The sequence below is a fragment of the Jaculus jaculus genome, chromosome 2 (genome assembly GCF_020740685.1).
Source record: "Jaculus jaculus isolate mJacJac1 chromosome 2, mJacJac1.mat.Y.cur, whole genome shotgun sequence".
In the NCBI taxonomy this organism is placed as follows: domain Eukaryota; kingdom Metazoa; phylum Chordata; class Mammalia; order Rodentia; family Dipodidae; genus Jaculus; species Jaculus jaculus.
In genome coordinates this window covers 97,529,295-97,545,246 of record NC_059103.1, presented here as the reverse complement: position 1 = coordinate 97,545,246, position 15,952 = coordinate 97,529,295, and the positions used below count along the sequence as shown (strand labels likewise).

Sequence of the window (15,952 nt, the reverse complement as noted above, 5' to 3'; positions counted from 1 at the left end):
GCGGAAAGGCTGTAGTCCAATTTGTTTTTTAATATAAACTACTTATTTCTTGATAATTCTTTTATATGAGATTAATTTTCTTTTGGTTCCCTCATGTAGTCTAATAAACATACATGGTAAATAATTTGAATTCAGTATGAGACTTTCTAGAGATAAGTAAACTCACATCTCAGTTTCCTCCCTACCTCTCCTAAGGTTATTAATGCTACTTTTTTTTTAAAACTTTTTAAGTGAAAGTTAAAACAATCCCAAATCTATTTTCAAATAGTTTGGGAATGGTGGTCAAATTATTATAACTCCATGTATAATGCCTCAGAGAGGCCCCATAAACTAAATGTTTTTTGTAGTAACCATAATGAACATGTTTTTTTAAAAATTATTTTTCTTTATTTATTTGAGAGTGACAGACAGACAGAGAGAAAGAGGCAAAGGGAGGGAGAGAGAGAGAGAGAGAGAGAGAGAGAGAGAGAGAGAATGGGCACGCCAGGGCTTATAGCCACTGCAAATAAACTCCAGATATGTGTGCCCCCTTGTGCATCTGGCTAACATGGGTCCTGGGGAATCGAGCCTTGAACCAAGGTCCTTAGTCTTCATAGGCAAGCGCTTAACTGCTAAGCCATCTCTCCAGCCTGAACATTTCTGAAATCACAAATTTGAGATGAATAGGAAGAACTCATCCAAGTAGGCCTTCTAGAAGTTATCCAGACATGGCATCTTCCTGATTTAGCCATTCCTTCTCCCCAGATCCCTGATTATCCTTCTCTGCTCACTGAGCATCAGGATAAAGAATATTGGATGTGTTTGCCCATCATGCTACCTCAGACTGATTCACCATTCAAAGCTCTGTTTCTGCAGTTTACCCTCTGTTGAGAACATGCTTCCTCCCTACCTGTCACTGTGCCCATTTTTAGGTTCTCCTCAATAACACTTACATTGTACCCACACCTCAGCCTGTCTTCTACTTAGTTCCCTACTTAGGTACTGCCTTCTCTAGGAGTAAGTCTCCATAAGGGTGTCTCTTAGTCTTCAAATTCCTTGTGTGAAATTTGGCCTTACCAAATATATTTAAATTGCTCATCAGGGAAATACCAACTAAAACTAATTTGTGATTCTATCTCATTTTGGCCAGAACTGCTATTATCAAAAAAATAAAAAAAAAATCAAATGACAACAGATGCTGGCGAGGTTGTGGAAGAGGAACCCTCATGTACTCTTGATGGGAGTGCCAACTTGTACAGAAACTAAGTATGGAGGTTTCTCAAAAGTCAAAAAAATATATCTAACATTTGACCCAGTTACACCACTGTTTGGCATAAATGCTAAGTGCTCTATGCTTTACTATGGAGATACTTGTTCAACCATGTTTGTTGCTGCTTTATTCATAATAACCAGGAAGGAGAATTTGTTCAGATGCCCATCAGCTGATGAATGGATAATGAAGATGAAGATGTGGTACATATACACAGTAAAATTCTATTCTATATAAATATAAAAATTTCAAGAAAATGGATGGACCTGGACAAAAAATTCATGCTGATGTTAAAAGTAGGCTCAGAAAGACAAAAGCCACATGTCTTCTCTTATATGTGGATCCCAACATAGAATAGTTTGATGGATTTATAAGTTGCAATAAGCATCAGATGAGAGGGGATACATGACAGGCAACTGGAAGAACAGAATGCAGGAGGTAGAAGGGTCATTGGGGGGGGACTGGGAAAAGGGAGGAAAAAGATTGGGGAGATAAAAAACACTAATGATAGCATTATTCAATATCATAGAAATCTTTCTCTTGGTTAGCTAGTTAAAAGAGATAAATAACTCTTTTAATAAAAGAGGGCTGGGTAAAGAATAGTTGAGCAGAACCATCATGCAAGGGTGGAGAAAGCTTACCCTAAAACCACAAGCTGTTGCTGGCAAATTCTAGTCCCGGAATTGGGTTACCCCTACCTACAGTGGGCTGTTGGTCAAAGAAGCCAGGAAGGTCCCTCAAACAATGCAGGCCATTGCCAAAGCACTTAGTTACCCACCAGATGTAAATTGTAAGATTTTCATCCTGAAGACACCATAGGCTGAGGTCACAGGGCAATGAGTGATCATGCTGGAACTGAGATGAAAGCCAGTTCCCTACTGGCTAGTTCTCATAGTGCTTGAAAGTACTATGTGAGCTGCTGGGGGATAAAAGTCACCAATAGTGTGGGCAAGCATATACCGCAAGCTACAAAATTGACAAACCAGCAAGATCTACACACCAATGCAATAGTGGCACACAGGCTATGGGAGTAAATCAACTGCTTTTAGATTGGATATGAGGCCTGCCTAGTGGGAGGGAATTCATAGCTGGTACTGAGAGCTAAGTCAAAAGCCTCTTGGAATGCCACAGATCCTAGAAGGAAGTTTCTACTATTATTTACTGAAAGGAGAAATTATGTCTATCAAAAAGTCTTCACAATGTCTGTTTATTCCCTTTGAGCCATGGCTAGAGAATCTGCTTTTTACAGATGGCAGTAAATAGTAGGGAAACCCAAGACCATCAGTACTACAAAAGAAAACCAAGTGCCTAATATGGGATGAGTCATCTCTATCTTATCTGCTGAAGGGATCCTCCTCATTGAGGATTGTGGGTCCTGCATTGTGGGGGTAGCCATTAGTTATGGGGAAGAGGCAATGTCAAGAGTGTTGCTTTCTTGGTGAACATAGTACCAGCACAAGAGTGAAGGAGATAAAAAAGGCAACACTCAACTTCTACCAAACCAGCTATCTAGGGCAATATTCCTTTTTAAAAATTTTTTTATTTTTCAAGGTAGGGTCTCACCCTGGCCCAAGCTGACCTAGAATTCACTATGTAGTCTCAGGCTGGCCTCAAACTCATGGCACTCCTTCTACCTCTGCCTCCCTAGTGCTTGGATTAAAGACATGCGTCACCATGCCCAGCTTAGGGCAACATTCTTAAGTAAACCTTTTCTTTGGGTCATCAACCACTGTCTTTTTATTTCCTCCCCTTGGTAGAGTCCCCTTCCTCCTTCTTGGGTGTTTGTATCTTCCACTTAAAAAAAAGCTTGCACCCACGTAAAGCTAGCCACAAAAAGTGGCATGTGTATCTCATGTTTGTAGCAGTCCCCACCTCTTCAACTAGATAAAATTCAAAAACTGAATTTTGCATGTATGCACACATTTATATGTGGATGGGGAAATGTGTGTATGTGGGTGAGTGCATGTGTGTGGAGACCAGAAGCTGACATCAAAAGCTCAAATGTTATTCTACCTTACAGGGTCTCTCACCAAACCCAGCTCTTACTGACTCAGCTAAACTTGCTAGCCAGTCAGTCTTGGGACCTTCCTGTTGCTGTTTCCCAGCTTGGGATTACAGGCACATGCCACCATGGCCAGATTTTATGTGGGCTCTAGAGATGAAAACTCAGGTCCTCATGCTTTCATGGCATACACTTTACCTACTGAGCCACTTCTCTAGCACTTAATACATTTTTTAATCCTCCATTTCTAGTAGCTCCATGAAAACTCAATCTTAGATCAATAAAGATGACTAATATTTGATTTCTGTGCTATTGCTTCTTGTATGAAACTTTACATTCAGCACTCAGGACATTAGTCTAAACTTGAGGGATCAAAAGAAGACAGCTAAGTGGTTTGGTCAGGGTAAGTTCAAAGTATCAGCCTCAAAGAATGTGCTTTATTGACCCGTGGCTGAAGAATGTATGTTTTTAAATGAACATCTCTAAATGATTCTAAAGCAGGCAGTCCATGGAAAATTGTGAAAAATTACTCTTAAGTCAAAAGCATAAAGGTATCTATCTGTGTGTTCGAGGACTACATGCTGGCCAAATGAGAACCTTAATATCCACAGCAATTCACATACAAGGATCTTGATACTGCTGCTCTTGCCTATCTTCTCCATCAGTCCAGATCATGTTTCAAGTCCTGTGTTCCTTTAAAGCTATCAGATGGAAGTCTTTAATGGTAATTAATAAACTAGTGGAGAGAAATTGTGCTGTAATACAAAGATGTCACATAAGCCACTTGAGGTCATCCTCATCCTGTTCGTGTCCACCTCTCTTTGAACCCTGGTCCTCAAGAACGGAGGCACCAGATTCATACACCTGAGTTATATGCAGGCAGCACAGCCCTGGCTGCACGTGCTGAGGGGCAACAGCTGCATTTGCCCACATGCGGCAGTACAGTTACCACTTAGGCTGGAATTCTTAGATAAGCATAGCATTACCGAAGAGGCCTTAGCTTTCAGTACTGAAAATGAGTAGGGAAGGGCTTACTCTACATTTAACTAATCTCTCTTAAACTATGCTGTGGAGCTGGCAAGAGTTCCTACTATTATTTTAAGAATGGACATAATAAGTAGGCTGCCTCAAAGCTAGAAAATAGTAATGGCAAGATAGGTAGAGCAGAATGATTAAGAACAATCGATGCTGCTATGTGTGTGGCCTTCAAACAGAAAGCTGCACTGGGACACAAGGAGGTGGAGAATGTCTGAATGCCTTGATAGGAAGCAAGGCCATGTTTAAGTTGAGAAAAATAGCAACTGCTGGGTTTTCACATATGATTGTGAGAGAGGACTCCTCTGTTTTTGTTTCATTTTCAGTCATCCATATTAAGTACTCTCCCCCTCCCAGTAAAACTAGCATTTCTTTTCCTCCTTCTGTGAAGCAGCGCCTCTTCCATAGCTGCCTGCTGACCTGTCAAGCATTGGACTGAACACCTCCTCAGCATCAGAAGCTATCAGTTCAGTGGAGGAGACACAAACAATCAACAAAAACTTATCAATTGCATTTATTCAGGGTAACTAACAGTATTTGAATTAAGTGTTGGGGAAATGGTGTTCCCTTCTTTTTTTCTGTTCCTCTTTCATTGCGGCTACACGAAGTAGGAATAGGAACCTAGATTTGATGGTGAAAACTGATATACTGATCAGACAGTATTTTGGCAATATCTTTTTATTTTATTTTATTTTTTGGGGCTCACTCTGGCTCAGGCTGACCTGGAATTCACTGTGTAGTCTCAGGGTGGCCTTGAACTCTCGGCGATCCTCCTACCTCTGCCTCCCAAGTGCTGGGATTAAAGGCGTGCGCCACCACACCCAGCTATTTTGGCAATATCTTGATGAGTTAGGGAGGAAATAAAGGGTTGTGAATGTGCTGGGGGTGACTTTTCAGCATGAGAAAAAAAAATCACATCACCCACAGAGAAGATCTGTGAGGGAGAAACAGGCATGTCAAACAGGCTTCATCTTTCCCTCTCCATATGCGAGGCCTACAACAGCCTCAGCAGGTAAATGCAGGAGGGACTGGGCATTGGGAGTAAGATGTACAGATAAGACTCCATATGGAATTCATAAGTCTGGGTTTACTGAATAGTATCATAGGTAGATGTGCAGGACATCTCAGTGGGCCAGGGTTGCCAAGTCAGCAGAATTATCTGGGTGCTTTCATCAGGCAACAATATGCAGGCCCAACACAGAGTAATAATGGGCTGGAGCTCTGACATCAGTTTTCTGTTGACAGCCTATCAACCTAGAGTTAGCCAATGTGGAGCCAGGACGGAGACTCATGTTAGTGGATAATGGGATCTGTTGCAGGTAACACTGACCTGGGACCTAAGGCTTAGTTATGGGTGCAGTCCTATGTGGGAACAAACTACTTTGTTCTAGAACAGGCTGCTTGCTATGTCTATAAGGTTTGGATTTGTGAAACTAAGTCTCATGTGGGGAGAGTGGTTTTTTTTTTAATTTTTATTAGCATTTTCCATGATTATAAAAAAAATTCCATGGTAATTCCCCCCCCCCCGCCGCCACCCCCCGAGAGTGGGTTTTTCAAACTGCGCAACCAGCTGAGATCTATAAGGCAACATCCTATGTGGAGTTTGCCGGGTCTAATAACTGTTGGGATATGATTTGGGTACTTGTAGATTGCATTTCATGTGGTCAGTACTCCTATGTGGATAGGACAAAAGTCTTGCATTTTTATCATTCCTTTGCCATCTGGTGTTGGGCTTTGATAGGCGCAGGTCAACCAAGCAGTCTCTACACATGACAAGCTCTTGTGGGTGCCAGTCCATCTAGTTTTCCCTCTTTATCTTGCAACTTAGCTAGAACTAAAAGTTGAGTATATTTGTCCAGAGTAATCAAGTTCTGTTTAGCAGAAGGATGGGTGGAGGAAAGGAATTTGAGTGGCCACAGCAGTATTAGCTGAGTATACAAGTCAGGTTCCAGAAGCACGGAATGGACATGCTGCTTGTCACTGGGCCTCTAGGACACAGGTTTTGGAAGCTTCCATGGCTTTTGGTTTTTGGCTTGTGGCTCTTCTTTTTCTCTCTGCCTGGACCTATGAATGCAGGCCAGCTTCTTCTGCTATTATGGGATTTCCCCTGCTTCAATAAATTGCTTTCCCATAACTATGCCTGCTCTGGAAGTTCACCTCAGAGAACGAATGCTGTCTAGTAAACTTCCCAAATAATGCTACATTTTTGACATAGGAATGTTACTTTTGGTTGGGCATGGAATGGATAAGGGAACTTGCAATGACTTTATAATGAGTAGCTGCATTATATGCTTTTCTTATTTTTCTGAGTTGAGGGTGATGCTATGTTAGTCTTGAGTCCTCTTAATGCTAAGGAATGATGAAAATAAGGCACACTGTCAGTATTGCAACACATGGTCATGGCTAGGTTGATAATTTGTGCAAATTATTTAATAATTTCTAAGTACTGGCTTGACTATTAGTCACATAAGTGTATTTGTGATGAGAAGTTGATTTCTCTCTCCAGAACAGTGTTGCCTAGGGTCACCTAAGCAATGTTAAACCCGATTGTCAGCTTGACTGGACTGAGAAGCATCTAGGAGATCAGTGCCACATACCTCTGAGTGTGTCTGTGAGGATACTTCCAGACATGACTGTCCAAGAGCAGCAGACCCACTCTTAATGTGGATGACACTATTCTATAGGCTGGGCGCCCATATGGAATCAAAGAATTAAAAAGAAAGCCTGGGGGCTGGAGAGATGGTTTAGCGGTTAAGCGCTTGCCTGTGAAGCCTAAGGACCCCAGTTTGAGGCTCCACGTTAGCCAGATGCACAAGGGGGTGCCCATTCTCTCTCTCTCTCTCTCTGCCTCTTTCTCTGTTGCTCTCAAATAAATAAATAAAAATAAACAAAAATATTTAAAAAAAAAAGAAAGCCTGGACTTGTTACAGGCTTTCTCTGTCTGCTTCCTGGGCTCCATGGTGTGAAGTACTTTGATCTGCCATTCCTTCCTCACCATGATGGACTGAAATCTCTGAAACTAAGAGCCAAAGTAAACATTCCATCCTTTAAGTATATCTTCTCAGGAACTGTCACAGAAAGTCTAACACACATTGTCTTGTATTAATTATTTAAGAGATATCTTGGAATGTTAATAAACATCTTGAACAGTAGAACTGATCATCTTAATGACCTCAGTGAGAGACATAAGGGCTCTGATACTGACTAGAAAAAAGTCAAACTGATTTATTGAACACTATATGACCTTCTTCCTTCACTATATTCTGGACTCAGATATTTCATATTTAATTTATTGATGCTTATTTTCTTAATAAAAAATGTGAAGCTAGTTTTCATAGCAATAATGCATAGTAGCAACTATGCAAAGCCAAGTAGGTGAGCCTATGGTTCATAATTACCACATACTCTGCCATGGACAATTGTGACAGGTATGAGACAAAACGGGTACTTCTATGGTACAAGTTTAGAGTACTATATATAGGGATTTTGTACATTTTCTCAGAATTGCAGAATGGATAATTTATAAAGAAATAAGTTTACTTCAAAGAACTCTGGAGGCTGGGAAGTTTAGTTCTGAAAGGCCACATCAGGTGTGTAGGATCTTGCAATGTAACAAGGCAGAAAGACAAGTGAACACACAATAAAGAAAAATAAGGCCAAGCTTCCCTTTTATTAGGAGCCTATTCCCAGGATAACTAGCTCAACCTTGGCTTTAATTTCATGAAGAAAATGCAAGCAAACTGATCATCTCTTAAAGATCCAACACATGATAATGCTACAATGACAATTAAATTTCAACAGAGTTTTGAGGAGACATTGAAACCATAACTATGGAAAAATGCTATTCTTTTAACAAATAGTTATAATTTATTTATTTATTTGAGAGAGGAAAAGAGGGAGGGAGGGAGGGAGAGAGAGAGAGAATGGGCGCACCAGGGTTTCCAGCCACAGCAAATGAAGATGCATGTGATACTTTGTGCATCTGGCTTATGTGGGTACTGGGGAAAAGAACCAAGGTCATTTGGCTTTGCAGGCAAGCGCCTTAACTGCTAAGCCATCTCTACAGAAAAATGCTACTCTTAATAGCCAGTACATCATCTAGGATTTTGAGACATCTAGTGGAGTGTGTGAAATTTACAATCCATATCATGGTATATTATTCTGGTCCAGAATGAGGGTTATAATTGACTTAACCAACTTCTTTCTATATTTTGGACCAATGTTTTGGGATTAGAAAAGCCTGAAATTGTAAAAATTTCATGTCATTTTTTTTATAGTTTGTGTCACATAAAGGTATGTGTGTGTGTGTGTGTGTGGATAATGTTAAATGTATGTGTTTTCTTCTAATTTTGTTGTCTATAATTGCTAGCTGACTTCCATTTCTTCCCATTATTTCTTTTTCTTTTTACTAAGAAAAATGTTAAAATCCATGAAACAGAAAAGAATGGTATAATGAACTCTCAACCCAGTTTTAAAAAATTTATTTATTTATTTATGAATGAGAGAGAGAGAATGGGCATGCCAGGACCTCTAGCCACTGCAAATGAACTCCAGATGCATGTGCTACCTTATGCATCTTGTTTACATGGGACCTGGAGAATCGAACCTGGATCCTTAAGCTTTGTAGGCAAGTGGCTTAACCACTAATCCACCTCTCCCGCCCCAACCTAGTTTCAATGTTTATAATCTACAGCCAATTATTTCATTATTACTCTCCCTTTCCTGACTTCCTACTTTCTTGAAACCCATTCTTTCTCATATTGTTTTCAATAAGGCTTAATCATTCACTCCTCCAAAATAGTCCCCTCTATTCTCTGTCTGCATTCATCTGCCAACTAATTTCACATAATCCTGGGAATTTAAGTCTCATCTAGACACTGACTGATTGAGTTGATCTATAGTCTCCTCCCTGAATTCTGAGCATTATCAGTCTCTCTGCTTCCCCACCATCTGCTGGACATTAGATGTTCTGTTAGGCCTCTCAAGCTTAATAGTTTCAAAGAACAATTGGATCCTGCTCTACTTGTACCTCGAGCCCATTTTTGAAATCTTCATTATTTCAGGAAATAATAATTCACTTTTCCAGTTGGTTAAGCATAAATCCGGATATACATTTCTTTCTCTTGAATGTATCATGCAGTTTTTAAACTTTAAAAACATATAGAATGTCATAATTTCTCACCACCTGTATTACTACTGTGTGAGCCCAGATAACTTATTATTAATTCTTTCCCAGATGATGGGCCATCAAACTTCTCCTGCTTCTATCCTTGCTCCGCCCATCCTGCCATGGTTTAAGTATCATTCAATGTAATTAACCCTCTTTTATCTAGTCTGATTTATAGAAATTATAGGACAAAAGTTTTTTCTTATGCTTCCCCATTCCCTCTCCATTTATTCTTTTTAATAGAAGAGTCATTTACAACATCTTACAATTTCATAGGCTCAGATTTGAAAATCAGACAAATAGTAGTATGCATGGTCATCTATTTTTTTTTGGGTGGGGGCCTGAAATCAAAGCAGACTTTTGTCCTTTTTTAAATTTTTATTTACTTATTTATTTGAGAGAGACAGACACAGAGAGAAAGACAGATAGAGAGAGAGAGAGAGAGAGAGAGAGAATGGGCGCGCCAGGGCTTCCAGCCTCTGCAAACGAACTCCAGACGCGTGCGCCCCCTTGTGCATCTGGCTAACGTGGGACCTGGGGAACTGAGCCTCGAACCAGGGTCCTTAGGCTTCACAGGCAAGCGCTTAACCGCTAAGCCATCTCTCCAGCCCGGTCATCTATTTTTGATGCAACAGTGATTTATACCAGTGAACCTTAATGTCTCCTGGGGTACACATCCCTATGGAAATCATGAAAAGTACGATTCATTTTCTCAAAAATGGCACATACGTGTAACAACTTATATAATGTCAATAGGTTAAAAAACCTAAATCTCACTGTAAACCTTAGGTTAGAAACTTTTTCTATATAATTCACTTTATTTTCAAATATATGATAGTCACTTAACAGTTAGTTTTTGCATATATGGCAATTGCAGTGTTCTGTGGATTCATAAGATACTGTTTAATAATGACATATACCTTCAAAGAAGCTCTCCCAGTAAAGGTTATATGGAAAATTAAAAAAAACAAACTTTTAAATATGAAGGAAAAGTTGTTTGAAATAATTTTTATTCCTCAAGAATGTATACTGGCTCATGTTAGAGAGTAGACCTCTTCTGATAAACGTCCACCATCTAATAACATCATGGATCAGGAGGCCTACTAAGCTTCATGGTATATTTTCCTTTGATCTATACTTAGGAATTGAATTTCAGCAATAATCATTTATTATCTTCTGCTTACACCAGCTCACTGAGAACAATAAGTCCACACTGTGTTCAAGCCCCTGGTTATATTACACAAAGTAGAATATGCTCTCAAGAGATTGCATATAATAAAAATTCAGATTCAGAACAGCTAGAGCTGTGATGAATCATTGCAAGTTCCCCTCTGCAGGTCAAGTGAGAGGGCACCTGTGGTGAGTTTGTTATTCAGCCACACACATTCTTGTGGCAAGGAGTAATTAAGTAGTAGGAGGGTAGGGTGGGTATGTAGAATAACACATATTAGGACAAGATAATTTTTGTCCCAGGCAGGGCATGAACCTCAGTGCCAGAGATCTCAGATGATTCAGGCAATAGTTGCTGGAAAATGGAAAAGAGCTCCCTCTTTAAAGCTCTGTAAAACTATGAGGACAGGGACTCTAGAGGACAGGTTTTAGTTCAAAAATCTTTATTTTTTTTATTGGTATTTATTTACTTGAGAGTGACAGACAGAGAGAGAAAGAGGGAGAGAGATAGAGAGAGAATGGGCACACTAGGGCCTCCAGCCACTGCAAATGAACTTCAGATGCATGTGCTCCCTTGTGCATCTGACTAACATGTGTCCTAGGGAATGGAGCCTTGAACTGGGGTCCTTACACTTCACAGGCAAGCGCTTAACCACTTAGCCATCTCTCCAGTCCGTACACATATTTTATTAGCATCAAAAACAAACACTTCAGGCTGGAGAGATGGCTCAGCAGTTAAAAACACTTGCTTGCAAAATTTGACATTCCAGGTTCAATTCCCTGGTACCCACATAAAGCCAAATGCACAAAGTGACACATGTTTCTAGAGTTCATTTGCTGTGGCAGGGGGCTTTGTCACGGTCATTCTCTCTACCCCCCTTAAATAAATAAATGAACATTAAAAATCACAAGTACTTCCTTTTGGCAGTTTGCTTAAAGCTATCAAATATTGTGTGTGTATGTGTGTCCCACAGCGGCCATGTGGAGATCAGAGAACACCCTGTGGTATTGGTCTTCACCTTCAATCTTGAGACAAGGTCTCTCTTATCTTGCCACTGCAATTGTCAAACTGGCTAACCTGTGAACACTGGGATTATTTTGAGTGCCCCTTCCATGGCCATGCCCTGGGATTACTGCTTGCACAATTTGTGTCTGGATCTATATGGGTTCTGGGGATCTGAATTTCAGTTACCAGGCTTGTGCAGCAAACACTTTTAACCACTGAGCCCTCTCCTCACCCCAAATATCATTAACAGAAAAACTTTGTTCATTTAACTCATGATACAGAAGGTAGGCTATCTCTGTCAAAATTTTTGCTTTATCAGATTTATAAACTTTTCTGGGATTAAGTCAGCACATTTCAGTTTTGCATAAGATACATTTATGGTTTTCTGTGTAAATCAGGCTTTCTATATCCAGGAATTAGTTTAAATTTTGTGACTGAAGAATGATTCCTACTGTGTGGTAGAAAATGAGTGTCTTTGTAATGGCACAAAAGTGAGACATTTCCATGATTAACATTGTAAAGATAACACCATTAAGGCCTGAATTGACTTTCAGCTTGCTTTGGTACAAAGGCCTTCCTATTTCTATGTTTGTGTCCAATAGATGCAGCAAGGATCAGAAGGAAGTGGATCCATGCTTGGAACTGTAGCATACACTTCAGGAATGGGCATCCATTTCCCTGGCTAAGATGGTCTGGCTTTCCTGAATGCTTACAGAACTTGGCTCATAACATATGCTGATATGCTCACTTCCTAACTTAACCTTTAGGACAAACCAAAGTAAGGATTAACTGACAATGAGATCCAGGAAACTTAATTTAGGTCCAGAGAAGCCTCTATATGAAGCCTCTAATTAAAGAAAAGACTTTTATAGTTTGCCTGATTCTGGGGGAAAGCAATCTAGAAAAGACTACTTCTAAAGGTTTCCTTAACGTACTTACTGAGGAAGCAAGGCTAAACACATAAAGATAAGTGGTAATTGTAATGAAACCATCTCATAGCAATACATTGCCAGCCAATAAGAAATCATAATTACAATGGTCTCAATACATTTTCTGATTATAGACGTTCATGCACTTGAATAAGCCTCTTGGTGTATTCTGTCTTTTGGGAGTTTAGGCCATATATTGAAAACATTTGTTCATCATATATCATACCTTCATATGTATATTACAAGACATGCTAGTTCTAATTGATATGCCAGATGGGTAGATTCAATGCTAAAATATGTACACAAAATGTTATATTTATTATTTCTTAGGATTTCTTAATATTTTGCAGTTTGCTGAATTCAATACTAACAGTCCTTTTATTGATCTGTATTATTTAATTTAATATTTCATTTGCTGGATTTTCTTTTACTAGATGTAGTAGAAGATATAGATCTAGAAAAATTATATTCAGTGTCTATCTACTGTTTTGCAAACAAACAATTCCCCAGTCCAAGTGTGGTCTGACATGAAATCAGACACATTTGCAATGGTACCAGCTAGAATTGGTACCTTGGCTTCTCTTTCAAAGCACTTAACTGTGACTTTCTTAATCTTTCAAAATAGTACCCTGTCAGCTGCTAGCTGTAGCGTGCCAATTCCAGCTTAGAAGAAAAGCTGCTACTTGCTGGGAAATCACTATAATTTTATTTTAAATAAATACCCTTTGAGGAAAAAATGACCCTATGAGAACAAGCCTTATGAAAACTTCTCCCCCATTGTCTGACCAAGAACTGTGAGCTCACAGTGGGCAACAGCGGCACTGACGCAATACGTGAAACTTAGAACCATTGACCCATAGTTATTTCAATTTTTTTTGCCATCTCATACAGAAATTTCATACCTATGAAACACTGATTCTCATTCTTCCCTCTCCCAATACCTAGTAACCATTAATCTACTTTCTGTCTCTGAGATTAGTCTATTATAAAATATTTCACATACACAGAGTATTTGCCTATTTTATGCTGAACTTAACTTTATTTAGCACTGTGTTTACATGGCTTATCCATATTGTAATGTGTATCAGAGCTTCTTTACTATTTATGACTGAACATTGTATGCTTATGTTACACATCATGTTTTCATTCATCTGCTGGTAGGCATTTGTGTTGCTACCACATTTTCATCATTGTTCGCAATGTTGCTGTGTATACTGGTATATGAGAATCAACTGTGCCTCTATGTTCAATTCTTTTTGGTAGAAACTTGAGAGTTCAGTTGGGGGCTCATAAGGTTGTTCTGTTTACCCTTATGTGTGTGGAGGCCACACCCTCACTCTTCACTTTATTTATTTATTTATTTTTTAATTTAATTTTTATTTATTTATTTATTTGAGAGCGACACAGAGAGAAAGACAGATAGAGGGAGAGAGAGAGAATGGGCGTGCCAGGGCTTCCAGCCCCTGCAAACGAACTCCAGACGCGTGCGCCCCCTTGTGCATCTGGCTAACGTGGGACCTGGGGAGCCGAGCCTCGAACCAGGGTTCTTAGGCTTCACAGGCACGCGCTTAACCGCTAAGCCATCTCTTCAGCCCTATTTATTTATTTTTGAGGTCTCACTCTGGCCCAGGCTGACCTGGAATTCACTATGTAGTCTCAGGGTGGCCTTGAACTCACAGTGATCCTCCTACCTCTGCCTCCCGAGAGCTGGGATTTAGGCATGCACCATCATGCCTGGCTCCTCGCTCTTCACTTTTATTCTTTGAAATAGGGTCTCTTGCTGAAAACCTAGTGTTTGATAATTTGGTTGGACTAGATCACCAGTAAGCCCTAAGGATTCCCTGTTTCTTCCTTTCCAATGCTGGTACTGTAGGCATGAACCACAATGGCTAGCATTTAGAGGCTGCTGGGATTCTGAACTCAGGTCCTCATGATCACATGATAAGCACCTTACCCACTGAACCATCTCCTGAGAACTGCTTACTTTTTGAAAAAAACTGCTAAAATATTTTGCACAGAGGCTACATCTCTCCAGCCTCTCTTTAGCATTTTTATTATCCCCATTCTTCCTGGGATGAGGTGTTGTTTCAGTAGGTTCTATTTGCATTTATATGATTAACCATGTTTGACAGTTTTATATACCTACTAGATATCTGCATAAATTCTTTTGAGAACTATTTAGGTCCACTGCCCATTTAAAAATCATTTCTTTTTGTTTGTTTGTTTTTTCAAAGCAGGGTCTCACTCTAGCCCAGGCTGACCTGGTATTCACTAAGTAGTTTCAGGGTAGCCTTGAACTCACTGCAGCCCTCCTACTTTTGCCTCTCAAGTGCTGGTACTAAAGGCATGCACCACTATGCCTGGCTTTAAAAATCTTTTCTTTTTAGTCTCTTCTATCTTCTGGATTGCAAGCCTCTGTGAGATGCCATGTTTATAATTTTCTCATGTTTCTTTGCTGTGAAGATTTTTTTTTGGTTGATGTCATCACATTTGTCCATTTTGGATTGTTCCTTGTGATCTGGGAATCTTATTAAAAAAATTCTTGGCCTATTCTAAAATTTTGAAGTGTTTTCACTTCTAGTAGTTCCAATAATTTAAGGTCTTATACTTAAGTCTAATCCATTCTGAGTAGGGTTTTATAACTGGTGAGAAATATGAGTACAGTTTTCATTCTTCTACACTGGTATATCCAATTTTCCCAGTTGAAAAGACTGTCCTTTCCCTAGTAGTAAAAGAAAAATAAGCATAAGTCTCAAGATTAATATGAACAGAAAGTTTAGAAACATGTAGCAGTTAAAAGAACATTAAACACAGGATCTCCTTATTAGAAACTGCTTTTCAATTGATGACTGCTTTATGAAAACAGAACCCTGATCTGGCATACACCTAGATAAGTTTACTTCAGGTCTTGGTTTCTTACACTGGTATGAACTACTGTGTTATGTGAAGACTAACAATAAAGGGTCAGAGAGATGACTTAGGAGTTAAGGTGCTTGCTTGTGAAGTCTAAGGACCCAGGTTTGATTCCTCAGGACTCACATAAGCCATATGTACAAGGTGGTGCATGCATCTGGAGTTCATTTGTAGTGGCTGGAGGGCCTGGTGTGCCCATTCTCTATCTGCCTCTCTCTACCTCCTCTCTCAAAGAAATAAATTAAAAATAAAAAAAGAATAATATAAGCTTGCATGAAAGACCACGACAAGCAGTAGCACTGATCCAAGGATTTCTTTGATAGGAAGCTGTTACTTAAAATGTTCTGATTCAAGCCGGGCGTGGTGGTGAATGTCCTTAATCCCAGCACTCGGGAGGCAGAGGTTGGAGGATCGCCATGAGTTCGAGGCCACCCTGAGACTCCATAGTGAAGTCCAGGTCAGTTTGAGCTAGAGGGAAACC

At 39.7% G+C, this 15,952-nt stretch overlaps 1 protein-coding gene across 1 annotated transcript in view; it reads right to left on the bottom strand.

Moving 5' to 3' along the window:
- The window catches only part of Tbck (TBC1 domain containing kinase), a 211,079-nt gene that overhangs the window by 1,119 nt on the left and 194,008 nt on the right, over positions 1–15,952 (bottom strand). The gene's annotated exons all lie outside the window — the stretch shown is intronic.